A 27,886-nucleotide genomic window follows, 5' to 3' on the forward strand; every position below is an offset into this window, starting at 1 on the left:
AGTCCTTTCTGACCCAGTGAGGAAAGCAATGGCAAACTACCTCGCTCCTCATCTTGCCTAGTACGCCTCATTTTAGTGCTGCCATTGGTTTTTGGGGTTTTCTTATAACCGCCTAATCTTTGGTGGAGCTATTTGAGGATCCAACCAGCCTCTGGGCTGATGACCTAACAGACAGACAGGATCAGCATGTCACTAACACCGCGAATAATCGGTTCGAACTCCTGTTGGTAGAAATAATGCTACTGGCTGGTAGGGTAGGAAAGGTGAAGGTAATCGCTAGATTGTGTGCTAAAAGCATGGATTCTACAGTGTTCATATTGTATGCTGTTGATGGTGATTTGTATGTCAGATGGCGGCATTAAGCCTTGAGCAAGCTGTTTGGTGCTATTCGACAGGAGTAGCTTATGTGCCCCCTACTTCACACTCTCAGACCCACGGGCTTCAAATAGAAAGGCCCGCATCAGGAGAACCGATGCAGAGATTTTGTCACTATCTACGATAGGACTGAGAGGCTGCATATAGTAGCGGCTACTACAGCAGTACTGTAAGCCTAGGGAGACAGTATGCAGTTAACCCTCTCCTGTATCAGGACCTCATATGAAGTCGTTAGAGTTCTCATAGATTCTTATGCATTACTAATTCTTTTTTTACTTATTACAGTGGAACCTCGCTATCTCGACCGGGCGAGTTGGCCGTGCGGTTAGGGGCGCGCAGCTGTGAGCTCGCATCCGGGAGATAGCGGATTCGATCCCCACTGTCGGGAGACCTGAAGATGGTTTTCCGTGGTTTCCCATTTTCACACCAGGCAAATGCTGGAGCTGTACCTTAATTAAGGCCACGGCTGCTTCCTTCCAATTACTGGGCCTTTCCTGTCCCATCGTCGCCATTAAGACCTATTTTTGTCGGTGCGACGTAAAGCAAATATTTTCTTTCTTTCGATATCTCGAATCACCTCGGGAGCTAAATTTTATTTCGAGTTATCGAAATTTCGAGATATAGAGAACACCGTTTTTGAGCATGTATAGCACATAATTCAATCATATGTATCTACAGGCTTATACTGAATACATTATTTTTAACAGTCTTTGAAAATATACGAACAAACTCTATTTTACGGCATCACTTTAATTATAACCCTTATTCTTATAGTAACGTTTTAGAAGACAGGATACAGTACATAAGGTAGCGAAACAAGAAATATACCTCGGTTAACACCTTTGCAAAAAATCCCTTAGTCCCTTCTGTTTGTTAGTGTTAACCTTTTCTCCCTTCACGCTAAAACTTCTCGTCAATAACACGCAGCCGAGATTCGTAAATGGAGCTCGTCACCTGTGACTTCTGGGGTTGCTTTCGTACGTGACCGGTAATTAACTCACGTCTCACACCGGAGAAACAGAGAGGCTTCGCCGATTTCCCGATCATTAGAAGTTTTAGTTTTTCGGTTTCCGTCATATTAGCTCCCAGCATCACTGTAGCGCTTTCTTTACTTGTGAACTGCTCCTCACAAACCACAAATACCGTATTGCACAGTAAATGTTGCATAAAATTTGAGTTACAGGGTATTTTTTTCCTTCAAGGGAGGAAATGTTTGCTTCGACAAATCGAGAAGTTCGTGTAACCGAATTTCGAGTAATAGAGAAATAAATACTGGGAAAGAATAGGACGAACGACCGGGAAATTTAAGTTACTTTAGATACTGAAAATTTTAGTAATGGAGGTTCGAGATATCGAAGTTCAACTGTACTACACTTTCCCTATCACCTATTCAACTTCACAGACTATCTAACACATATACTAGTGATGGCATGTTTCTTTTTCTTTACACACGAGACGGCAAAACAGTCCTGCATCCGAAGGTACACCTTCCACCCCGTCAAAATCCATGCGTACCAACACCGTTTATAATCCGTTGACTCCTCCCATCAGGAGTACCTCTGGCGTCAACCTCAAAGACATTACAGACCTACAGTCTTGCAAGCAGTGGTTTAGTTGGACCGGAACGGGCCGGAACGCCGTTCCGGGAAACATTTTCCCGCTTTAGAATGACGTAACATTTTTACATTCAGTAAGAAAATCTTATAATCCATACATAGCGCTGAAACGTCATGGGTGTACTCTAGCGGACTAATATTGAACCTTGCGGTTTTATGTTCATAATTATCAGTGATTCAAAGGTACTATACAAAAATAATTGGCCCTCCACTTCTACTTTGGATATCTGCTATGGTGATGAGAGTGTTGGCAACCTTTTTCCACATGTCAGACAAGAGGAGGTACATTAATGCTTTTAGAAAGTATGTCGAGACCAAGGAAATTCCAGTGGAGCTGGTGCCTTTAATCAAGAATGTACAGACTATTCCCATCTTTTCAACAGAAGCTGAAAGAGCTTTCAGTACCATGAATGAGATCCACAGAGAAAAGAGAAATAGGCTGCTGGTTGCAAGATCAAGCAGCGTTTGACCTCGTGTGCATATATTTAACCCACAACCATATGGCTACGAAAGGGGTGACGTTCATCTGATGAAACGACTTGTCGGAAATATGAGGCCGCTGATTTTGACACCCAATACGAGTCTATCTGGAAATTGCTGAATTAATAAGGTGAGTTCCTGTAAATATTTTTTTCCAACTAAATCACTGCTTGCAAGTATACTTGCGCCTTACAATATGTAGCCATGGCCAGTAGGCAGCAATGATTGATCTTTGAATGTTAAAATCTTAGAATAATATTCGCTAAGAATTGTTTATATATTCTGTTATGACAATCAACATCACATACGTGTGTTTTTCGTCACCAAACGCAAACGAAAAATAATTCATGCATGAGAGGGTTAAGCGTGACGGTTATACCTTTCAATCATTCAGATCTCGCACTATAAACTACAGAGTGGTTTACATTATCTAGAATCGAAAAGGCGAGATAGGTAGATCGAATATGATTTAGCGAAAATTTCAGCAGAAGAAGGGACGCACAAAAATATAAAAAGCTTACAAATTATTATTGGTAGCGTGAATTTCTGAACGGTAAATAAAGTTCATTCGGCTGTCTGTCGTGTGGTGTTAACGTGTAACAAAATATTTTCTGGTTCTATGCACAGTGTTCACGCGAAACAATTAAGTAAAACTTAGCAACAAGTCACGCAAAGTAATGCGATACAGTTAGAGTTGGGAAGTAATTGAATAAAAGTAATCGAATTACTTGTAACGATTACATGCTTAGCAATTTTTACTTGCAATCGTTACATTTGACAAAAATAAATTTCACTTGTAATATACTTCTTGAATAAAAATTGTAGTCGTTACGTTCTAGTAATTGATATACTTTGCACGGAACCATGTTCATGAAGAACACGTTTTCAGTTCTACTACAACAGAACCTGTAGTTTTACCATTGCTGGATGAGGTACTTCCTTACCTCTCCAGTAATTCCAAGGACATTCCAACGATGTTCTTAAAATTAAACACAGGTATTTCTTCAAGTGTATTTTCAGTAAATGCGAATATGTACGTTCACCTTAAAACGTCCAGGATTAGCGATGAGATTGTTTTTCTTCTTGCTGGTGGCTTTACGTCGCGCCGACACAGATAGGTCTTATGGCGACGATGGGATAGGAAAGGGCTAGGAGTTGGAAGGAAGCGGCCGTGGCCTTAATTAAGGTACAGCCCCAGCATTTTCCTGGTGTGAAAATGGGAAATCACAGAAAACCATCTTCAGGGCTGCCGACAGTGGGATTCGAACCCACTATCTCCCGGATGCAAGCTCACTGCTGCGCGCCCCTAACCCCACGGCACACTCGCCCGGTAAATTTTTCTACATTCTGTTGCAAACAGCCAAGCTCATGAGGAGGAGGAAAATGATGTTGGTAAAATTATGCTTGAGGAAGTGGAAAGGATAGTAAATAAACTCCATTGTCATAAGGCAGCACGAATAGATGAAATTAGACCTGAAATGGTGAAGTATATTGGGAAGGCAGGGATGAAATGGCTTCATAGAGTAGTAAAATTAGCGTGAAGTGTTGGTAAGGTACCTTCAGATTGGAAAAAAGCAGTAATTGCACCTATCTATAAGCAAGGGAACAGGAAGGATTGCAACAAGTATCGAGGTATCTCATTGATTAGTATACCAGGCAAAGTATTCACTGGCATCTTGGAAGGGAGGGTGCGATCAGTCGTTGAGAGGAAATTGGATGAAAACCAGTGTGGTTTCAGACCACAGAGAGGCTGTCAGGATCAGATTTTCAGTATGCGCCAGGTAATTGGCAGGAATAGGCAGTTGTGTTTATGTTTCGTAGATCTAGAGAAAGCATATGACAGGGTACCGAGGGAAAAGATGTTCGCCATACTGGGGGACTATGGAATTAAAGGTAGATTATTAAAACCAATCAAAGGCATTTATGTTGACAATTGGGCTTCAGTGAGAATTGATGGTAGAATGAGTTCTTGGTTCAGGGTACTTACAGGAGTTAGACAAGGCTGTAATCTTTCACCTTTGCTGTTCATAGTTTACATGGATCATCTGCTGAAAGGTATAAAATGGCAGGGAGGGATTCAGTTAGGTGGAAATGTAGTAAGCAGTTTGGCCTATGCTGACGACTTGGTTTTAATGGCAGACTGTGCCGAAAGCCTGCAGTCTAATATCTTGGAACTTGAAAATAGGTGCAATGAGTATGGTATGAAAATTAGCCTCTCGAAGACTAAATTGATGTCAGTAGGTAAGAAATTCAACAGAATTGAATGTCAGATTGGTGATACAAAGCTAGAACAGGTCGATAATTTCAAGTATTTAGGTTGTGTGTTCTCCCAGGATGGTAATATAATAAGTGAGATTGAATCCAGGTGTAGTAAAGCTAATGCAGTGAGCTCGCAGTTGCGATCAGCAGTATTCTGTAAGAAGGAAGTCAGCACCCAGACGAAACTATCTTTACATCGGTCTGTTTTCAGACCAACGTTGTTTTACGGGAGCGAAAGCTGGGTGGACTCAGGATATCTTATTCATAAGTTAGAAGTAACAGACATGAAAGTAGCAAGAATTATTGTTGGTACAAACAGGGGGGAACAATGGCAGGAGGGTACTCGGAATGAGGAGATAAAGGCTAATTTAGGAATGAACTCGATGGATGAAGCTGTACGCATAAACCGGCTTCGGTGGTGGGGTCATGTGAGACGAATGGAGGAGGATAGGTTACCTAGGAGAATAATGGACTCTGTTATGGAGGGTAAGAGAAGTAGAGGGAGACCAAGACGACGATGGTTAGACTCGGTTTCTAACGATTTAAAGATAAGAGGTATAGAACTAAATGAGGCCACAACACTAGTTGCAAATCGAGGATTGTGGCGACGTTTAGTAAATTCTCAGAGGCTTGCAGACTGAACGCTGAAAGGCATAACAGTCTATAATGATAATGTATGTATGTATGTCTAATATTCTTTTGATAAAATGCGTTGTGATCGTTTTAATTGCTTCATCCTGGAGCGTGAGACATTTGGTAGGATGAAACCACGAAGGAGGATGAATTACAATTTTCACTATTACTTTTTAAGAGGTTCTTTAGAAGCAGTTCTAATATAATACGGAGTTACGGTGGATAAGCTGTGACTTGTGGTTGTTTGGGTTTAAATTATCTGATAAACTCACCAATCATGCTTACTTGGAATTCAATCAGTGAGGTTATTTATTTGAAGGCATACTGCATATCTATCTGGTAGATATATTTACAGTGTTGGTGTATTTTAATCTTGGATAGTAAATATCAGTGTCTTCACTCGTGGTGAAACTCCCTCTCACCATTTATAGGCCCACTGTTATCACCGTACGCCTGTTAAATTTTAAATACTATTTTCAGAAATTCATTAAACATGGCAAGTCACACAACACTGTGCAAAATCATTGTTGCATTATGTAATTATATTATGTTTTGCTTAATGAATAACAGGAATTTTACGTTTAATGTAATGGAATTACTGTCATTCCCATCCAAGGAATTGTAAATCGTGGCTTGTACCCTTAAATCCTGTACCTTTGTATATTGTAAGACAAAAATGTCCGACTCGTTGGCTGAACGGTCAGCGTACTGGCCTTCGGTTCAGAGGGTCCCGGGTTCGATTCCCGGCCGGGTCGGGGATTTTAACCTTAATTGGTTAATTCCAATGGCACGGGGGCTGGGTGTATGTCTTCATCATCATTTCATCCTCATCACGACGCGCAGGTCGCCTACGGTTGTCAAATAGAAACACCTGCACCTGGCGAGCCGAACCCGTCCTGGGATATCCCGGCACTAAAAGCCATACGACATTTCATTTTCAACACAAAAATGACAACGTGTCAGTTTTCTTTGAATGAATAACTAGAAGAAAATAAAACAGACTCTTTATATCCAGCGCAGCAAAAATCAAACCGGGATATCTTGAAAGGGTCAGGGTTTTTAAGTTGCGATTTTAAAGTTTTATTTTAAATAATGTACCCAGTCAACACTTCGCTGAGTAGTGGAGCAGAGCTTCGTAATCACAGTCGAACTTCAGTACTCTCTCACTTCCCTGCCAAGTGTGTTCACTCTCTCGCTTCACTGTGACGTGTGCCTGCTACGTAAGCTGCCCGTTTTACGTCACGCCAGCCCGGCCGCACTGGGCTAGCCTCAACGGGCGGCCAGCTGAGCACTGTAACGCAAGCACAACAGTACATTTGTAAGGACACAGATGCAGGTCCTTTTTGATAATGTTTCGACACGACGATCTCTTAATTCCCACTTGCACAGATAAACAGCGTTGAGATTTCGTCGGACTTCATTCTAGGCTTTCCTTCACTCGGGCAATGTTTTCTGGTGTTCGAACTCTTTTCGGATAGTTACGGTTTTTATTCGCTACAGAGCCCGTTTCACGCCATTTTGCCACTAAGTTTTGCATTGCAAACTTTGCTGGAGGTTTTGCCAAAACCCTTCCAGTCTTAAACTCTTCCGCAAATGTTTCGTATAGGTTTTCCGTGAATCGTGTCCGGCTCTATGGCTAAATGGTTAGCGTGCTGGCCTTTGCTCCAGAGGGTCCCGGGTTCAATTCCCGGCCGGGTTGGAGATTTTAATCTTAAATGGCTCGGGGACTGGGTGTTTGTGCTGTCCTCAACATCCCTGCAACTCACACATTACACTACACTCCACCACAATAACACGCAGTTACCTACACATGGCAGATGCCGCCCACCCTCATCGGAGGGTCTGCCTTACAAGGGCTGCACCCAGCTAGAAAAAACCACACGAAATTATTATTATTCCATGAATCGTGCTTCGTATAATACTCGACAATGAGCACGCGCTGTTTTATCGTGAGCAATAAATAATGCTTACGTCCGACTCGTTGGCTGAACGGTCAGCGTACTGGCCTTCGGTTCAGAGGGTCCCGGGTTCGATTCCCGGCCGGGTCTTGGATTTTAACCTTAATTGGTTAATTCATATGGCACGGGGGCTGGGTGTATGTGTTGTCTTCATCATCATTTCATCCTCATCACGACGCGCAGGTCGCCTACGGGTGTCACATAGAAAGACCTGCACTTGGCGAGCCGAACCCGTCCTGGGATATCCCGGCACTAAAAGCCATACGACATTTCATTTCATTTTATTTCAATAATGCTTGTGTGGATATTATTATTATTATTATTATTATTATTATTATTATTATTATTATTATTAATTCACTCATTTTTAGATGTACAGAGCAGCATCAAGATTCCCGTATAAGTTAGTCCAGCACTTCTACTGTGCAGCTGACTTCGCCTGTTCGCTGCATCTTCACCCACCTTCCCAGTGCAGAATACTCGCATGTCCACTTCAGGTACCGTACAGTAGAAATCATGAAACAGTAGCCCCAACATGCAGTACCATTATGTCGGATCCTACAGTAGCCTACTGCCAACGTTGATACTCCTATCCCGAGTGCAGTAAATTCCCGCTGCTGTAACATAACAGTAGATTAGATCTATAGGTTAGGTTTTGCTTGTTACGCATAGGGTAATAATTATCTGTTATGTAATTATACTGTGTATCGGTACAGTGTATATTGTATGTGTTAACCATAAGGAATGTGATAATGATTAACTTAGTTTCGTTTTCGATAAATTACGTGCTCGATCCCACGATCAAAAAGTCAGCGATGTACTCTACCAATATCGGACACCTCTACGGTCTGTTTGGGGTAATCTGATTCCCTATGTAAACAAAGCCTTCGCTGAGAAAACTCTGTGATGGGTTAGAAATGTCTCGCCACGTAGAGAGCCGTACAGTAAACTTAAATTCAAAATAGTCCCCCTAAACCACTAAAAGTTCGCTATCTGTAGTATAACCTACCTCTGTGAGAAGAATGATAGGGTCAGGTTCTCAAATACGGCCACCAAAGTATATTCGTATATTTTATTCGAAGGTGAAAAGGAGTACAAAGACAAATTAAAGTGAAAATGAAAGGTACATAACTACTAAATGTTTAGTTTGCAGGAATTCGGAACAACTGTATTATAGATGAATTTGCTTGAACTTATTTAGGATCATTGCAAAACGGCCGTATTAGAAGACAGTCTTGTAAGATGGCGGTCTATGGAAAATTCTGTTTATGAACACTTTTCACACACAAAATCTTTTACACGATGTGTATTTGCACATTTATCATGACACCACATAGTGCACTTCACACAGCACACCCAGATTTGCCCGTCGTGGTCTTCGCTGAAGAGTCCATCATAATATCCACATCTGCTATCATCAGTGTTTCGTGCGGATCCATTTTTCGCTTTCCGGTTCATTTTCGCCATTTTCTTTGCTCTTCGTTCTCTTATGTGTTGTGGGGAAGTCAAAATTGTCGTTTTTTTTTTTTACTTCTGCGTGTACTTTTCTTCCTTGGTACAGAAGGCGTAGGGCATAGTTGCTGCAGCTGCCAGGTTACTGGCCGTGTTACAAGACTATAGGCCTACACTTCCAAATAATTCACGACCTATCTCACATATAGCACCACTAATCTACCGTAACGAACTACGCTTCTCTTCACTGAAGGCCATGCTTTAACAGACAATGTTCACCTTTTATAATTTAAAACTCATACTGATACAGTGAATTATATTTCAAGAACACTAAAAATAAAAATGGCTTCGTCAGACTTACCTTTAGAATGTGGATGTTAAATATTCACTCGTAGAAAAGCACAAAACAGACATATGACAATAGCAGACAACTGAACGGAAGCCGAACAAGTATGACAATGATTTTAACACACACTGTCGTGTTCCTCTCCACATAGGAAGGTGGTAGATTTGAAAGGACGAAATATGGCCGTTTTAAAAGATCGGCTGTTTTACAAGACTTGACCCTATACAATCGACGATATCATTCGTAGGGTACGGTACTCTGCGAAACTAGAACTTCATTAAATGGACTATTATTTCGAGATATTTCCTACGATATAACATTCGCAAAAAGAAACCGCACTGAGACACGTAACTGAACATCTAGAGTCAATAAAAATCAGAATAAATGACTCAAGAATTGACAGATATGGCCCATAAGTAATGTAATCAAAGTACGTTGTTTTTATTTATTTATTTATTTGTTTATTTATTTATTTATTTATTTATTTATTTATTTATTTATTTATTTAGAATCAACAACAGTATAACGCCGAATTCCAAACATCCGTACGTAGTCTCATTAGTCGTCTTCTGGCAGTGGCTCGATTCCCTCCATATCCATGTGAGAGTCCTCACCTTCACTTGACGACGATGAAACATTTACAATAATTATAAACTATTCAACCACAGAGGCCGTACCAACTCCCACAGTTTTCCCCTCACCCTTCACCACATGGCCGAAACACGCCTACCACGTCTCAGCTGTTACATGAGCAAGTCACTTAACCTAAAAGTTGTGCTGTGCCTTGCTACGTAACCTTTAACAAGGCCCCAAACTAATTCTATGTGATTCAACTCGTTGTGATAAAGCCGGAATCTAACGACATAATGTCTAGCCTTCTCTGCTAAGTAGCGATGGGCAGTGTCAAGGTTGACGTTGCAGATCTCGAGACACTCGCGAGAATCTCAAGACCCATTCTCCTGTGCTGCGATCTGTGTGGCGTCCTAGTAACTACGAATATACTCTATACAGTAGTGTATTATAAGCAATTATTGCGTCAAATAACGTTCTCATATGGAAACGTGTATGCCGATAAATTTTGTTAAAAGTGTGTAAAAGTACTGCATGTTCAACTATGAACCAATTAATACCATTAACGAAAGTGCAAACAGAATGTCAGTATCTTAAACTGTTCGCGCCGTATTGAAGGTAGACATCTTAGCTGAATAACCCTGAATAATTTGTCAATAACTATAGATAGGATGAACACCTACCTGGATACCTCGCAATTGTTGTCGACAGGGTGGAATTTTGTGGTGCAAGCCGGGCCGGAAGTGTTCTCTGTGACGATTTCCCTTCAGCGATATTATGCCTTTTTAAGTGCCGGATCATCCCACAGGTATTTCTGCTGACGTATTTTACTTCTTTTGAATGAACAACACAGCGGGCTACAGTACGTGGCATCTCTACAAACTAACTACATCCACCCACGCGTTACGTTGCTTTTCGGATATCGTCTTAAAGTTGTCGCGTACAAATAGACATAATTACACATTGCAACGTCATATACCGATGTACCTAATTATGACGCGAATACTCTATAACAATGTAAGGAAGTATTTCCTTTGTCACCAAAATATTGGTAAACACAAGCAGTGGTTATATGGATATTAACGATGTACACCTACAGCAGCCGTCAGTTTCTGTACTCAGCCTACTCATTCGTGTACTTACCGCTGCATACAATGCCAGAATGCGTATCCTATATCATTAAGTTATACCGGTACTGCATGAAAATAGACCTCGGTAGAAATGAAAGAAATGAACGCCATATTCGCTTGTTGACACGTATTTACGTAATGAAGAAGTCCCGTGGTTGACTATTCGCATACTCGCCACAAACAACATTCAGCTCCGTCTACCTGTAGGCCTACGACACGCTGCTCGCCACACAATGTGGAGACAACGCTCTCGAGATTTCTCGAAATTTCTCGCGAGAAACAGTACCTGCGCTAGTCTCAAGAAATCTCGAGACCCCCGTCTCAGACTGCCCATCACTACTGCGAAGTCATCTGCCTATGATATATTTGTCATAATCGTTTTTCAGTGCCGTAGCTATTTCAAGAACTTCGACTTTGACTGTCCCTGACAATATTCGTAATAAAAAATGACTGTGCGCTCAGGTAGACATGGTGCAATATTTGCCATACGAAACGATCTCTCACCTGAAAATGTTATAAATAAGTTTACAATATAAATATAATATTTTTGATTGTATTTATTTAAGTTATTATTCTACTATGCTACAGTTGAGACAAATAAGTCTCCACTCACTGGAAATATTTGTTAAAATCGTTGAACAATCATGATAATTAAGAATGACATTTGATGATAATGATGATGATGATGACGATGAAATGATGATGGTGATGCTTGTTGTTTAAAGGGGCTTAATATCTAGGTCATCAGCCCCAAGAATGGCATTTTAAAATACGGAATACCTCCTTCATAAACCTCCAAACGAGCATTATATTAGCCTAATTTTCGCTGTGTTTTAAAATAGGAGTCTTCAGTTATTCCGGTCTAGAAAGCCAAGAATAACGGCCGAGAGGATTCGTCGTGCTGACCACATGACACCTCGTAATCTGCAGGCCTTCGGGCCGAGCAGCGGTCGCTTGAAAGGCCAAGGCCCTTCAGGGCTGTAGTGCCATGGGGATAGATAGTCTTCAGTTATTTTTCCCTGGGTTCCAGGGATGGGAGTATTGCAATGGAGAGAGCTCTGAGGTCCAAATATTTGGGTGAATAAGACAGGTGCCTGTCGTGCTTACGCTGATCGGTTACTCCGTATAATGATTACAGGGAAGAGTAAATACGGTGTATATTAGGAGCAATTAGTACTGTATTTCGTGCATTTTTCTAATTTCAACCAGGGGACTGTACACCTATAATAAATTCAGATAGGTCCACGAACAAAAATTTTAGATAAATGATATTTTAAATTAAGTGTTCATACATACGTTTGAAATGTATAATGTATAATGTAGAATAATGTATAATTCACCCACCCAACCTCATTAGTAAGAGAAGTGGCATGTCTTGTTTTGTAAAATCGTTCAAAGTTTGGAATGCATGAAGTTCCAGGTATGGTTAAGCACTCCTCACGTGTTCGTTAGTAATTCTGGTTCTGAGATAATTCTTCCCAAAATTCATTTTGGAAAACATACTTTCAAATATATATGTTGATCCATACGTCAGCATATATTTTGAAAATTATCGAAAGTTAGAGTAAGCACCTCTATCAAGAGAGAGAGAGTCAAACCAACACATCAACTTTCTCCGCCCTTTCTTCTGTCATCTTCAGCTGTAGGATTTCCATCAGTTATTCTGCCGCATCGAAGTTCCGTAATTCAGTTGCTTTGGTGCATTCTTCTTCTCGAGAATCGACGGAAAATTTTTCTCCCACAGCCTGGAAAATGTCTTTCAATTTGTTGAACTGCATGAATCGTTCATCAAATTCTTTCCTCAGTTGGTACAAAAAATCTGAAAATTTTCGCAAGGAACCTTCATTAAAAGATACCGAAATAAGTTTGGGAAAATTAATTCTTTCCTGCTTCTTGTCTTCAGTACTGAGATCTAAGTTACCTGTTGCTTGCTCCACACTAACTACTACCTGGAACAGGGAGGAAGCTGCAGACTAAAGAAAAACCAAGTGTACACTCACTGCCATCGTTGGAGCAATAAACATCCTGTTCACTCTCATATCTTCAAAATACGGTACTGCCATCTTTCTTAATCCATTTAATCCGTTTGCTGTCCAGGGTTGGCTTTTCCTTCGGGCTCAGCGAAGGATCCCACCTCTACTGCCTCTAGGGCGGTGTCCTGGAGAGTGAGACTTTGGGTCGGGTGTACAACTGGGCAGGAGGACCAGTACCTCGCCCAGGTGGCTTCACCTGCTATACTGAACAGGGACCTTGTGGGGGGATGGGAAGATAGAAAAAAAACAAGGAAGATGGAAGGAAGCGGCCGTGGCATTAAGTTAGGTACCACCCCGGCATATGCCTGGAGGAGAAGCGGGAAACCACGGAAAACCACTTCGGTGATGGCTGAGGTGGGAATCGAAACCTCTTCTACTCAGTTGACCTCCCGAGGCTAAGTGTACCCGTTCCAGCCCTCGTAACAATCTTCAAATTTCCTGGTAGAGCCGGGAATTGAACTCGGGTCTCCCGGGGGCGGAGCTAATCACACTAACCACTACTCCACAGAGGCGGACTCCTTGTATTTAACTGATGAAATGTTTAATGAATATATTTTGTGAATGTCAAGATGTCTTCGTGCAGTTTGATTAACGATAACGTCACGCTCTCCAGAAACACCATGCATATCAGCATATCACAGGAATAACTGCCTTATATTTAATTTTTTGAGAGTCAGTAGAGAAATCTTTTGTAGGAGGTGGGAAAAGTCGTGACTTTGGTGTATCAATGACAACCGTGACAGTGACACACAAATGTAACAGCTCCAAAATGTCGTGATAAATTCACAGTCCTGACAACACGTTTTATCCTGCTGTTTGGAAGAGTCACCCTTATGGTCTCTTATTGCCAAAACAAGAGGAATGACGTGAGCAGGCCAATATGCAACCAGTGGCCAAGGGCTGTCACCTCTGTCGTCCACTGATTTATTCACTTAATAACACATAGGCCACAGGAAATGAATTACTTTAACACAACCTTATTCTGCCATATTGTGAACAAATCATATAGTAGATATTACTTTCCTTCAATACGAGCCCTCAATACGTATTCGTCGGGAAATGAAGACTTTTTCATGTCAATTTAAATACACAAGAAATTACGAAATTAGCTTCAAGTGAGATAAATTAAAATATATTACACAACAATTATACAGCAAAAAAAAAAACGCTACATGTACAAAATTATAACAAGCAAACAAAACCTACACTATAGCCCCAAATCCAAACCCCATGGCGCAACAGCCCTGAAGGGCCTTGGCCTACCAAGCGACCGCTGTTCATCCCAAAGGCCTGCAGATTATGAGGTCCCGCGTGGTTAGCACGACGGATCATCTCGGCCGTTATTCTTGGCTTCCTAGACCGCGGCCGCCATCTCACCGTCAGATAGCTCCTCAATTGAAATCACGTAGGCTGGATGGACCTCCAACCAGCCTTCAGATTCAGGTAAAAATCCCTGACCTATCCGGGAATCGAACCCGGGGTCTCCGGGTAAGAGGCAGGCACACTATCCCTACACCGCGGGGCCGGCACACAATAACCTGTAAAAAGTTATAGTGAACACAAAAACATTCAATATAACCCAATTACTTAAAATGATGATGAACAAACATACACAGTACAGTATATCCCACTTATAAAACATTATAATTAACAAACTAACAAAAATATAAAATATGGTCCACTTATACAAAATTATGATTAACTAACAAAAACATATAGCGCACTTATATAAAATTATGATGAACTAACAAAAACATATAGCGCACTTATATAAAATTATGATGAACGAACAAACACATGATATGTGTACCATGACATTTCGAATTTAGAAACAGAACAACTTATGAACTTATGTCTAACTGGAAATGAAACCCAAACTTTAAGCAGCCACTGACATCGGGGAAATTTACGTTTAAAATATAAGCTGTTTCATATTCCCGGGACTCAGACGAGTACGCCTGTAACTTATCAAGTTCCCAGCTTTGGAGAAAATACGCTCACATGGCATTGATGTTGCTAAGACATTACAATGTTTTTTCACTACCTTAGCCATTATCGGGAATAAATGATGGTTTTCCGACCATCATTTCAGTGGGTTCTGATTTCTAGGTAAAATCGGATCTTCCAAATAGCGCTGAACTTGTCTCTAATTGACTTGGAAATGGTGGTGTCACATGAAGCGACGTCCTTATCAAATACTTCCCAGACATTCAATTCTTCTGTTTGATCAGGCACTACTGAATCAGCGTGTCTCTGACAAACGTATTCTTGCACATCCTTGCTTATTTAGGCAGAAACAAACTCGATAACGCGTTTCTTTACGTTTTCGGCGATTCGCTTATAAGAAAAGACAAACATCTTGAAGCGCGGATAGAGAAAAGTGCAAAGTGATATTGTATTGCTCTCCTCAAAGTTGGGCATTCTTGTTATAATGCCTCTTAGCAGCTCTGTAACTATATGTTTCGTAATTGGAAGGAAATTTTCTTCTTGTATTTTCGTGCAGACAGCTAACAAATACTGTATCTTGTTAGTACAATACCCTGACGCGCAATGGCATATTTCTCCGCACTTAGCTTCCTAGTTACTTCCTCAAAAAGTTTCAAAAACGTTCACAGCTCGGTACATACGTCCCATTCTTCGAATAATTGTACGGGCAGATCTCTATCGATTAAAGCTAGTGAACTTCTCACCACCTATTGAAGTAGTGTGATACGTTGAAGCATGTAAAACGCGGGGTTCCATCTGATTGGTACCTTCTGCAGCAATCATTTAGGCTGTACGACTTCCGAGTTTCTCCCTTCCTCCTAAAATGCGATACAATTGTCTTTACTTTATCACCCGTTTCCTTCAGTATGATTCTTCTTTTACCACAGCGACTCTAGCGACTGTTTACACAACTGCTTGAGATTTTACGTCCGCCGACACCCGCACACTAAACTCTAACACGGCAATTTATAGTCGCTTGAAAAGTATGTGGACATGTGGACCGAGTGGTGCTCGACTTGAGGTTTCACGTCAGGAATCCTGTTACTAATTCAGCGAGCTCTATTTCCTGCTACAAGCTCGGCGAGAGGACAGTCCAGGTTTCCGCCTTCTCCACCAGACGTCTGCACCGATTATTACAGAGCAGTGAACTGGATCGTCATGTATCATTACGCAGTCACCACCACCAGCGACACCTGCGCCACCACTACATCAGCGAATTCTATTGCGTCAGCCGCCCTCGTCACCGCCACCGTAGCCTACCATGCTGTCATCATGTCCTCCTTCGCAGCTTCCAACTACCAGGCGAGATTTCTACAACGAGTTCCATCTCCAACGTTGGACGCCAACAGCCCTCAGTACAAAAGGTCCGCCCCAATCACCTCTTCAGAAGATGCACAACCAATCCGCCCCAATCACCCCTGCAGAAGATGCACAACCAAACCGGCGCTTGGCGGTCAGACATACAGATGCTCATCAGGTCAATCTGGACGAATCTCCAACCCTCCCTACGGAAACTGCATCTGAACCTCCTCTTCCTCCCACCAGCGAATCATTTCTAGTCTCAGGAGCCCGCCGTCCTCTTAAAAATTCACGCTCTCTTCAGACCACAGCAACTGGTACCCAAGTCTATCTCCTCGAAAATCCAACTCAGCAGTTCCGCTCCCAACGAAACATCCTTTTCACTCTCCTTAAGTTTAATATGCGCCGTGAAGAGAGTGCAGACATACGGCCAACCACCAACGGCGTTATCGTCAAGGTGAATGGAGACCTCGCCACCCAAAAGCTCACTTTGTCAATCGGAGCAGGTCAACTTGGATCCACCACTCCCTTCTAGCTTCTCTCACAACCAGCGCTCAAGATACCACCTCCGCCACTCAGACATAGCCTCTTCAGCTGTGTGGTACGTGGTATATATCCAACTATCACCGAGGAGGAAATCATAACCGAATTAAACTCCGAAGGTATCCCAGCTCGTAAAGCCTTCTGAATCCAGAACGCAACAGACCCAACTTACATGGTGAGAATTCTACTACCTACCACTGCCGATCTCGACAGAGTGCTGGCTTCAGGTATGTCCTTCAACCGACACCACTACAAAGTTGAATTTTCACGTGCCCTCCTCCCTCTGGAACCTACTCGCTGCGAAAGATGACTGATATATATCTCACACACGACCAACAAGTGTCGAGCTACGACCCCTAAGTTCGGGCATTGTTTGCAAGAACATCCAACCTATACATGCTTCAACACTGAACAGCCCCTAGTCTGTAACTCATGTGGAGAAGCACACCAGACCTATGCCCGCAGATGTAAAGCTCGTCCGTCCCCTCCTTCTGATAACTCAGAACTTGTCGCACCTATCCGCACAGTCGGTTCACCTACCAGTCCCAGCCACTCTCTTTTCCATTCACCTACCGTCTAGGTTTTAATCCGATTCGTCACCATTACTCTCTACAACATTCACCCCTCTTGTCCTAACACATCCACAAGCTGCTGCAAACAAAACCCTCAATGTCCACTTACAAACTTCACATTCCGGCCTAAATACTCACTTCCATTTCACCCCTTTGGAAACTCATGTCTGAACTCTGTCCCTTATTCTTCCCCCATCTCTAACTCTTCTATTCAGTGAATATTGCAGCATCCAATCAGCAAGCAGAACAGTGATGGGGGAAGAAAGCTCCACCACATCGTCGGCCATCTCCAATCGCTCTTCGCTTTCCAGAAGGATCATCTATCGATTCCTTCCTACTTTGTATTGTTTAGTTCTTTCATATCAAGTCGTGTATTTTTTTAGATCAGAATATAACTATCATTCGGTAATAACGCTCATTCTCAGGACCAAAAAAAAAAACCTTAAATACCGAGCTGGATAGCTGCAGTCGCTCAAGTGCGGCCAGTATCCAGTATTCGGGAGAGAGTGGGTTCGAACCCCACTGTCGGCAGCCCTGAAGATGGTTTTCCATGGTTTCCCCATTTCACACCAGGCAAATGCTGGGGCTGTATCTTAATTAAGGCCACGGCCGCTTCCTTCCCATTCCTAGCCCTTTCCTGTCCCATCGTCGCCATAAGACCTATCTATGTCGGTGCGACGTAAAGCAACTTGCAGAACACTTATAAATGATAATGAAATTAACAAAGTTGGAACCCCTTAGCCAAGAGGCCAAAAACCATTCCGTCTCCTCCTTCTTCACATCCTTTAGACGCCTCCTCCGTCCATCTAATCTCCCCAACCCGCCCGCATCTCTTGGTGAGAGAGAGGGCGTAATCCTTTAGGTGGCTCACCCCACCCCTTCAGGTTGGGGAATGAAAACATTGATAGGTATATCTGTAGATAGCCTTCAGTCTGCTCAGTGCTTTCTGCACTATTAAATTTAATGAATGAGCACACCAGCCGGAATGTTTCCATTTGAGTTCATTAAGAGTAGCACCAGTAATATTAGCTGCATTGTCACTTATTTCTATCAGCACTTTGTTACTTAAGCGTCGTTCATCAACTACACGCTTAATTTTGTGACCTAAATTTACACTAGTATGTGTATCTACAATATTCAAGAAGTATTGAATCAAGATAAAACTCCTCGTCAATATAATGAGCCGTAATAGCAATATTCTATAGCTTTCGTTAATGGTTGATGTCCAACAATCCACGATCAAGAACACGCTAGGCACAGTTTTCACCTTGTTTTGTACAGCATTCAAGTTGTGCTGATACATTGCAGGTAGCACTGACGTTGACAAAGTTTTCCTACTTTGTATCTGATACGACGGATCCAGAGCCTTAGCATAGCTAATAAAACCCTTGTCTTCAACAATTCTGAAAGGCCGAAAGAAATTGAGAGTGTATTTTCTTTTTGCGCAGAGCTTTGTGGTTCATTTTTCTACTTCTAGGAATGAATGATAATATGCTGGAGATGGCGAGGTGTGTATAAGTTAGGTGATGCAGCCTAGGTAACAGTATCATGTGATAAGTAGACCTCGGATTTTTAGGCGCTAAAATTTGTATTTTAGGTGCCTAAAATAGGCTCTCAAATATGTAAAAATAAGTTCTAAAAATATATTTTAGGCAGCTTCAGTTTTACGTATTTTAATAAGCACTTATCAATTAAAATACCATGCTTATTTTTCTAAATTGATAATATCTCTAAATGCATACAAGTAATAAGGCAATAATAACACGTTGATACAATATTTCACATACACAAGGGTTCACCACATTTTTGAGTTTTTATCTCTAAATAATTAAAACATTGAATTACAAGCACGTTACTTCCCATAATTCAATGCACAGTACATCACTAGCACTTTTTCTAGATTCTCTGTTGTGAAACTACACCGCTTGTCTGACAACACTAGCTTGTAGGCTGAGAAAGTATAGTCCGCGCACCTTTTAGCGATATTTCTTTGTGCGGGGCGGCGGCGCAAGGAGGGAGCTCTCCCGGTTCCGGTAATACTGCCAAGTGAATGGAAATGAAATCTCAATTGAATCGATAATATGATCGATCGATATGAATTTTCTAAGCCTGTATTATCTTAAGCCAACAACTATGTCATACACACATTATATAACATTTCTCGATGCGAAGCTTGTTCCCAGCATGAATTCTGTAGTTTGGCTTTGCTGTGTAAACAACAACAGTACTAGTACGTAAAGTGTACGCCAGATATCACACAGCGATGAATGAGCGATTCGTAGTTTGTGTTTCAAAGGTTGCCAATACGAATCTCGAAGATACCCGAGGTCGACCTATTCAGTACCAGGGTGTCCATGTACCGCTAAAAGGTGAGCGTACGGTACGCTCAACGTCAACGGAGGTTACAGGGGTATATTTGAATTTTGGTAGAAGACGTGGGGAGATGTCACATTCAACGTTAGTTTTGCCAATCAAAACATCAGCCACAGCACGAAGCGTTGACAGTCCTGGGTTCTTCTGTAATACTTTATTAAGCTTGTCCCGAATGCTATCCCCAGCGAGGCCTGGAGCTAAGCTGATTTTTTCTTTCACCTCTTCTAATAAATCCAATTGTTCGTAAACAGGTTTCCCGGAAGACTCAAGTGCAGAAATAACAGGGACCAAAAATTTATAATGGGACCTGATGTAGGCAATTTCTTGAGAAATTGTTACATCCTTTAGAACATTTTTTGCTGAAGTGATTCACATGGCATCTTCATTTAGGGCGAGAGCAAAACTTCTGATTGCATCAAAATGTTCGCTGTGGTACACAATAGCCAAGGGCCAAGTCCCCCAGTGCGCAAGGATGGGTTCTGGTGGCAGCGGAAGATCAGGTAATTCATTGCGGAACAACTGGATTCGTGTGGGAGCCTTTACAAAAAATTTCTTAGTGGAAGAGATCGTCTTGTTGACTCGAGGAAATTCGGCACGTATCTGCTCAGCCACGCGATTCATAGCATGAGCAAGACAAGTGACGTGAATCAAAGCAGGGTAAAATACTTTCAGCAACTTAACAGCAGCAATCATGTAGGCGGCAGCATCAGTAAATATAAGAAGCACCTTATTTTCGTCCATGTTATTGGGGAAAAGCACCTTGAGACCTTTATTTACAAACTGAGCATCTGTCTCCTGATTGGTTTTAGTTAACTGTCTGCTGCAGATCAAATATGGCGAACAAGGCGTGTCGGGATATAATTTTCTGACTATCAAGTGTACAATATAACGACCTAGAGTGTCAGTTGTCTCATCGACAGAGATCCAGGTGTACGAGTCTCCTATATCTTCCCTTATCCGCCTGACTGTGTCTTCGTAAAGAGTGTCTAGGTAGTTTTATCTTAAAGTTGACTTGGATGGAATGTTCCGATGACAATATTTTTGTAAAAAACTTTTGAAGGAAGGGTTTTCAAATGAGTTGAAGGGAATATTTGCCGACACAAGAGCTCTGCATAAGTCCGCATGGAATTCGTCTCTGCTTTCCTTATTTAGCGATTCCGTTGTTAATAATCTTTAGGATTTGATTTTCTTTGCAGATTTTCCTGATGTTTAATTCCCTGGACATGTTGACTAAGATGCGATCGCCTTCCACTGGACACCTACAAACAACGACAACTATAAATAGTCGCAAATATTTGTAAACCGTGCAAGTATATAGGACAGGTGAAAATATGCACAGAAGACTATTCAAATTCATAAGGACTTGTAGCACTTCCCGATCCCTCCAGTAGACATGCACCCTGGACCTTTAAGTGACGCAGTAGAGGTAATAATTCTATGTGAGTATTCCTATCCTAGTCCAGCCTTTGTAAGACAGACCCTCCAACGAGGGTGGGTGGCATCTGCCTTGTACAGGAAACGGCGTGCTTTTGTAGTGAGCGATAGTATAGTGTGTGAGTATCAGGAATGTTTCGGACAGTACACATGCACAGTCCCCGAGTCAAGGGAAATAACCATTTAAGGTTTAAATATCCGATCCGGTCGCGAATCGAACCCGGGGCCCTCTGAACCGAAGGCTGACCATTCAACCAAGGAGCCGAACACGGTAGAGGTTCATTCCTTTTCCTGTTTTGTTATGTTCGGTTAGATTATGATGCCCAACATTTTTGTTATTGCCGGTACTGATGCCCGCGCATGGCTGAATTCCGTGCTTTTTCCTTCCTACATTTACTGTATGCTTATAAAAAATTATTGCTGTATATATTTACAATGTGTATAATCTGTCATACACGTCCTACAATTCATAAAAGTGCATATCTAATTTTCTTACAATTTCCACCTCGTACTTTTAGGTTCCCTACGGTAACATGATATTTTCATTTTTGAATACGCTTGTACTACTATTCCTCTTCTAAAGTCTGCTTGAAAATTTGCCTTTCTCCGAAATGAATAGACCTTACAGTACCACACAAACATGGCCAGTTTTTAACGATTCTATAAACAAAAAATCGAGGGATCGGGATGCGCTACAATCCCCAATTCATATTTACTATTATACTTCATTCAGTGTATGTACACTGAATTGATGTATAAAATGTATAAAACGTAATACAACAGAGAGATAGAACGCCTACGTATTAAGTACGAGTCTCACACCAAAGTACGTACTTCAGAGTGAAATATAAAACAAATTTCACTTAACTTACCTCTTTGCTGCAAACATCGCAGAATATAATTTTTCCATCCGACGTGAAATGGGGAAACTCCTGCAACCACTGTTTAATTAAGGATGTCTTGGAAGCTGCCACTTTCGGCATAATGCACACACTGAGCAAACGGACGCACTGAAAGTTTCTCACAGAATGGAATGAAGAGTTTCGTTTCCAGCAGGTCAACAGACACTGTCCCCCACATCGTGACACACAGACTAAAAGGACAAAGAGAGTATTCACAGCGGGAGGTTCCTAAGGACTTCCGGGGAGTGGTAATTGGTTTACAGCTTCACATTTTGTCTGAAAACATTTCAAGAAAATACTATTCAAGACACTGGAAACGAGTCGGCAAATATTTAAGTTTCTCCGACTAAGCGTTTTTAATCGATTTAGGGATAAAATATAGCAATTATAGGATTATAGGCAAAAATAGGTTCTAGCGCCAATTTAGGCATTTTTAGGCACTATATGACCACCGTTTCTAACCTTATAAATACATGAAACAAGTAAATATAACTTCATTTTAAGTTATCTCTTAAGGAACAAAATAGGTTTAGCCAAAAATGAGGTCTAGTGATAAGGGTATGAAAGTGTTACCATCATATATATATATTACTTTCAATTGTGCATCTTCTGGAGGGGTGATAAATGAAAGAGCAACGAGGAAAAATCAACTAATGACAAAAGGGGTGGAAGAAAATTAAAAACAACAATTAACAGTTAAAATAATGGCAAAAGAAAAGAGCGATGAAAATTAAAGATTGGAAGTAAAACGAAGAGAAGATCTTATATCTATGCCCAGAAAGATAAGTAAAGATATGACACATAAGTAACGGTATAGTGCAGTAAATTATGTCCGACTCCATGGTTAAATGGACAGCGTGCTGGCCTTTGGTCACGGCGGTCGCGGTTTCGTTTCCCGGCAGGGTCAGGAATTTTAACCATCGTTGGTTAATTTCTCTGGCACGGGGCTGGGTGTGTGTGTGAGCCGTCGTCATCATCATTTCATCCTCATCATCGTCGCGCAGGTCGCCTACGTGTGTCAAATCGAAAGACCTGCACCTGGCAAGCCGAACTTGTCCTCGGACACTCCCGGCACTAAAAGCCATACGCCATATGGGTCTAACGGGGTCATTCTGTTTGTGGATTATTGGGAGAGACTTTAAAGTTGGGCGTTTTGGGTTCATCAGGACTAATTTTTGTTTGTCTTTTTCGTTTATTATGAACTGTGTGTCCTTCAGGTTTTCTTTTATTTTTGTGTTTAAATTCCTGGTGGGGTCCTTCTTTATTTCCTTTATGTGGTTTGTTTCTATGAAATCAATTGTGTTTTGAATGTAGTCGTCTTTATTTGTGATAACTGTGACGTTGCCCTTGTCAGCTTTAGTTACAATCAAGTTATTATTTTTGATTTTAGATTTTAGATTAGTTATTGGTGTTTGGTGTGTTCTACTATCTTTGTTTCCTTTGATTTGTTTGTTTAAGATGTTTTCAATTGCATTTGCTATTAAGTGTCTTACGGTTTCCTTTTTATTGACAGGGACTTTTTGGATAGCTGATTCACTCTCTGTTATCAGTTGTTTTAATGTGGAAATTTTAAGTTTTTTTAGATTGTGTTTGTGACCTAGTTTTAATAGGTTGGTTTCATTTTAGGTTAAAGGTGTGTCCAAAATGTTGACAACAGGTTCACAAAATTTGTGTTCAACTAAATCATCACAAATATTACATTTGTATTTATTCTTAAGTTTACTTAATTTGTTTTGAGTTGTTTTTCGCTTTTCCTCAAGTCCAATTCTTATGTATTCGTGAATGTGTGCTGTAAGATATGTCCATTCCAGTTCATTGTATGTGTTCATTAGTTGAAGCTGAAGGTGAAAAGCTTCTTCATTTAACTGATCCTTTTTTGCATGTAGGCTCTTGATTTCACTTTTAAACCATGTTGTCCGTGCTATTTTGACGGCGCGTTTACAGGATATTGATGTGTTGTTGCTTTCCAGATTAACAAAGTTAGGTTAGTGCTTTAAGCATTCGGGGTTGAAATTAATGTCCTCGTTGATGGTTAATATCTTCAATTTTGTGTTCTTAAATTTAAAGGCTTTGGATGTTTCTTGACCGATGAATGACGAATTATAATCATTATAAAATATCAAAGCCATTTCTTAGTGACAGTGCTGATGTAGTACTTTTATTATTATTAATCATATACAGTCGTGTCAGCACATTAATTTTAATTCATAACCGGTTTTCGGACACTAAGGTCCATTATCAGGGTTAAAATTTAAATATTTAATTCCACATGTGTGTGTCTTCAGAATGAGTTAAAATAAGTTTGAATATTTTTAAATTGAGTCCTGTTGACATAAACTGTAAAATAAGAAAAGAAAAGACATGTGTAAAATTTAAACAACATAAAAGAAATAAAGAAGGACCCCCACCAGGAATTTAAATAAAAGAAAACCTGAAGGACACACAGTTCATAATAAATGAAAAAGACAAAACAAAAATTAGTCCCGATGAATCCAAGATGCCCAACTTTAAAGTCCCTTCCAAAAAACCGCAAAGAGAATTACCCCGTTAGACCCATAATGAATTGTCGAAACAGTCCCACATTTCAACTGTCTAAATTTTTACTTAAACGCCTACAAAACGCATCAAATTAGAAAACAGTAATTCAATATCGAACTCTTTGGAAGCCATTTCCAAAATACAATCAACAGAAATAAACGAGGAAACTATAATGGTATCATATAATGTGACCAATATGTATACCAACATTCCTATTAAAGAGACCATAGACTTAATAGACCGGGCGAGTTGGCCGTTCGAGGCGAACGGCTGTGAGCTTGCATCCGGGAGATAGTGGGTTCGAATCCCACTGTCGGCAGTCATGAAGATGGTTTTCCGTGGTTTCCCATTTCCACACCAGGCTGTACCTTAATTAAGGCCACGGCTGCTTTCTTCCAGCTCCTAGGCCTTTTCTATCCTATCGTCGCCGTAAGACCTATCTGTGTCGGTGCGACGTAAAGCCACTAGCAAAAAGAAATAGACTTAATAGAAGAAAACGTTAAGAACTAAGACAGTCTAAGTCACATAGAAATGAATGAAGCGATAAATTTATTAAGTCTAATGAAAATGAAAACCTACAACCTGTTTTCCAGCCATTGACCGGGTCAGGAAAGGAATGAATGAAGCAGATATCGACTATTAGTATATGGGGTCGCCACTCCCGAAGTGATTTTTATTAATGACTATGAAATAAGAATGGAGAGTGTTGCTGGAATGAAAGATGACAGGGAAAACCGGAGTACCCGGAGAAAAACCTGTTCCGCCTCCGCTTTGTCCAGCACAAATCTCACATGGAACGACCGGGATTTGAAAGACGGTATCCAGCAGTGAGAGGCCGACGCGCTGCCGTCTGAGCCACGGAGGCTCTTATTAAGTCTAATATTAGACAATAATTACTTCACTTTCAATGGAAAAATACTACCAGCAAAACACAGGTTTACCAACGGGGGGTCCGTTATCAGGTTTCTTAGTCGATATTTACTTAACCTTGAGGAAACCATCTTGGACATACATCAGAAAGAAATAAAATTATGGGTCCGTTATGTTGATGACACGGTAGTATTTTTAAATGGAGACCTCATTACTCCTGAAACACTTCTGGGTCGTTTAAATTTGCTGGACAGCAACATCAAATTCACTATGAAACAAGAAAATGATAAAAAGTTAAATCACTTGGACCTCACATTACAAAAACCAACAATAGGATAGATTTCGATATTTTTAGGAAACCCACACAGTTCATCACCACCATCAACAAAAACTCCAACCACCCAGGAACTCACAAACAAGCAGCTTACAACAGCTATATTAATAGATTATTAAAAACTCCCCTGAGTAATGAAAACAAACTGAAAGAAATTAGAATAATAAAACAAATTGCGAAAGCAAATGGCTACAACCCAGACATGGCAGACAAAATTGTACGTAAAAAAGAAAACAGAAAAAAGAAAAACCATGAAAAAAGAAAGGAAATCTCTGAACGTAGTCAATTTGTAAGATTTACGCATTTTTGGAACCAATTTCTTAAAATCGGTAATATATTCATGAAATTTCAACTCAAAATAGCATTTAGCACCAGAAATAAAATATCAGAACATATATATAATGCACATAGTATCAACAGAAAGGATATCTACACCAGTTCGGGAGTGTATAGGCTCACTTGTGACGACTGAAAAATGTTTTATATAGGAAGAACTGGGCGAACCTTGAATCAAAGATATCAAGAACATTTCAAGGCAATAAAGTACAACAAATATTCAGCTTTCGTTAAACACTTTTATAACAATAACCATAGCTTTTTAGGGATCTAAAACGACATGACATTAATTTTTAAAGGTAATTAAGGATTTGAATTAACTATCCGTGAAAACATTGAGATATTCTTAGCGCAGACAAGGGAACCTTATAAAATTTTAAATGAAACAGTCGCAAGCAACATTTTGTTACAAGCTTGAGTTGACGTAACAGCTTGTAGCGCGTTCCATACTTAAAGCTGAACGTGTGTTTACTACTAGAGCAACAGCCTGATCACGAGGAAAGGATAGCCCTTCCTATGGTATGTTCGTACTTTTTACATCATTGTTAAGTTTATATGTATTATTTGCATACTTTTACACTTGTCTTTTCTTTTCTTCTTTTACAGTTGATGTCAACAGGACTATATTTACAATTTTTCTTCTTAATCTGCTTATTCTCCAGGGTTGGTTTTTCCCTCGGACTCAGCGAGGGATCCCACCTCTACCGCCTCAAGAGTAGTGTCCTGGAGCTTCAGACTCTGGGTCGGGGGATACAACTGGGGTGGAGGACCAGTACATCACCCAGGCGGCCTCCCTCACCTGCTATACTGAACAGGGGCCTTGCGGGGGAATGGGAAGATTGGAAGGGATAGACAAGGAAGAGGGAAGGAGGCGGCCGTGGCTTTAAGGTATCATCCAGAATTTGCCTGGAGGAGAAGTGGGAAACCATGGAAAACCACTTCCAGAATCGCTGAGGTGGGAATCGAACCCACCTCTACTCAGTTGACCTCCCGAGGCTGAGTGGACCCCGTTCAAACCCTCGTACCACTTTTAAAATTTCGTGGCAGAGCCGGGAATCGAACCCGGCAGCTAATCACACTAACCACTACACCACATAGGTGGACTTGGAATTTTTAAAACTTATGTTAACTCATTTTAACGACACTCATGTGGAATTAAACATTTAAATGTTAACACTGATGATGGTCCTTAGTGACCAAAAACCGGTTATGAATTAAAATTGACGTGCTGATACGACTGTATATGATTAATAATAACAATAATCTTGTAGACAAGGCAAAAAGCAGCCAAAGCGAGTGCATCGTGTCCGAACTCGACATAGTCCAAGCTCAAAGTGGCGCTTGTTCAAGAATGCCTGTACCGTGTGGTGTCGTAGAGAAATTTTGCATTCCTGTACAAAAAGATTGATCATGGATGCTTGTCAAGCTTGCAGTTACATATTCATACATCTTGCCATATGCAGTCAATACAGCAAATGTTCTTCGTACTGTACCAGGTCACAGTTTTTAATCTTGTGATCAGGACTTCAGCGTAATTGAAAAGGCGAAGACATGCAAGTCAGAAATTGATGTGCCTGAGCAGTGGGCCGAGAAAATTGAATATGCAAGAAAGAGACCACCTCAAATTGTTCTAACGAGGATGGGAATAGTGGAGTTTTTAAGTTAGAGGAAACTGGAGCTTGCTATCACTCACAGAAATGTTGCTGTGGATGGTAGAGAAGTCGAGTGGTTGAAAACTGTTTGCATTTTCCTTGAGATAGGCCATCCCACAACTCTGAACATGAAGTACATTTATAGCGAAGAAGACCCATTTTTATTGCTAGATCTCGCTAAACGCTCTTCAGGAC

At 40.9% G+C, this 27,886-nt stretch overlaps 1 protein-coding gene across 2 annotated transcripts in view; it reads left to right on the top strand.

The window, feature by feature from the left end:
- LOC136864755 (retinol dehydrogenase 11) overlaps positions 1-27,886 on the top strand; it is a 391,683-nt gene that overhangs the window by 54,107 nt on the left and 309,690 nt on the right. Inside the window, exon 1 of one of the 2 annotated variants that reach the window (XM_067142114.2) lies at positions 7,700-7,818. The exons of the other annotated variant lie outside the window; for it this stretch is intronic. The gene's annotated coding sequence lies outside the window, so the exon portion shown is untranslated. Of the gene's footprint in view, positions 1-7,699; positions 7,819-27,886 lie in introns of those variants that run through there. 2 annotated transcript variants of the gene reach the window in all.

Source organism: Anabrus simplex, chromosome 2, assembly GCF_040414725.1.
Source record: "Anabrus simplex isolate iqAnaSimp1 chromosome 2, ASM4041472v1, whole genome shotgun sequence".
Lineage (NCBI taxonomy): Eukaryota > Metazoa > Arthropoda > Insecta > Orthoptera > Tettigoniidae > Anabrus > Anabrus simplex.